This window comes from Acanthisitta chloris, unplaced genomic scaffold, assembly GCF_000695815.1.
Source record: "Acanthisitta chloris isolate BGI_N310 unplaced genomic scaffold, ASM69581v1 scaffold5685, whole genome shotgun sequence".
Lineage (NCBI taxonomy): Eukaryota > Metazoa > Chordata > Aves > Passeriformes > Acanthisittidae > Acanthisitta > Acanthisitta chloris.
In genome coordinates, this window is record NW_008674274.1 from 56,226 (window position 1) to 57,574 (window position 1,349).

Consider the following 1,349-nt stretch of genomic DNA (forward strand, 5'->3'; position numbering starts at 1 on the left):
GCCTGCAAGGCAGATCTAACTTACCCCATCCCATCCACTCCACTCACATTAAAGCCTGTGACAACTGCACAGACATGAGGCTGATTTCATCTCAAGAGCCTAATTAAGCATAGAGCCCACTGTTGGCGGTGCTTTAGTGATAATATTGACTGTGATGAGGTTTATACACTCAGTGCTGAAGGGACAGTTACATAATAGTTCACGGTCAATTCTCTCATTGTCCCACTCTCTGGCACAGTGACACTCTGGCCATTAGAACCTGCAGAATTACAAACAGCTTAACCATCTTCAGAAGTATAACATTATGAAACTGTTTGAACCTGAAGAAACTCACTTATCATAAAATGAAGATGTGGATAATGTTGCAGCAGAGGTGGCTTGGTGAACCAAATTCTTGGTGAACCTTTCAGGAAACCTGGATCACATTGTGAACAGGTGAGGTCTGAGAAGGCATTTTCAGAAGGTTACAGATTCCTATAGTATGGATTTAGGAACCTCTACAACAGGCACATCAACACCCCAGAGGGATTTTGACCTCCAGACTAATGCCAAAATGAGTGTTTGTTCAGTGCCAAAGTAGGGCAGTAGCACCCTAGAGCCAGAGCAGCCTAAAATACAGCATCCAGTGGCCCATGGATTTCATGTAGCCATTGATAAATGCCTTCCAAAGCCAGGGAAAGCTCTTCTCTTGGGAGAATATTGAAAATGGAGGATTTACATTCCCCACACTGTACCACAGTACTGGTGACAATAACCCTTCTGTGGTGCTTATGTGATGCGAAGGCAACATCACGTGTCCAGTGAATTTCACTTAAACCTTCAAGCTTTCCCCCGTTTCTTGGTGAAGGATAAAGAAGGGAGGAATATATTAGCTATGCAGGGATATTTCACTGGTTTGATTTAAAGCACGTCTCCTAACACTGTCTCACCTAACCAAGCATCTGAGAAAAGTGTGACAGCCAGCTGACTCTGCCCCTTCTCTCTATTTGCAGACTCAAGCATGGAGTGGGTTTGATCCTGCTGGAGTCTATGTCAAAACCATCAACTTATGTACTCAGTGGCACAGCTAATATACTTGGATCTGCATTGTAGATCACTGCTGTATATTTATGGCAAAACCCAGTGCCCCAGCATTTTCACACTATTACTACTGTGTGCAGTAAGTTGAGTTGTGGTTCTGCTGAGGTCACTGTCAGAACTCCAGCTGGCTACAACAGGAGCAGGATCAGACCCACATAAAAAAGGACCAATTGATGTCAGGTTTCCTTCCCTAATTATACCAAACTGTGCTCTTTTCTGATCTATTTCATTTGGACAAGAAATGATAATTTCACTGTGATCTTGTTTCC

At 43.4% G+C, this 1,349-nt stretch overlaps 1 protein-coding gene across 1 annotated transcript in view; it reads left to right on the forward strand.

Moving 5' to 3' along the window:
- TENM4 (teneurin transmembrane protein 4) overlaps positions 1–1,349 on the forward strand; it is a gene marked incomplete at both ends in the record, with an annotated part of 73,977 nt that overhangs the window by 54,952 nt on the left and 17,676 nt on the right. The window lies entirely within an intron of this gene.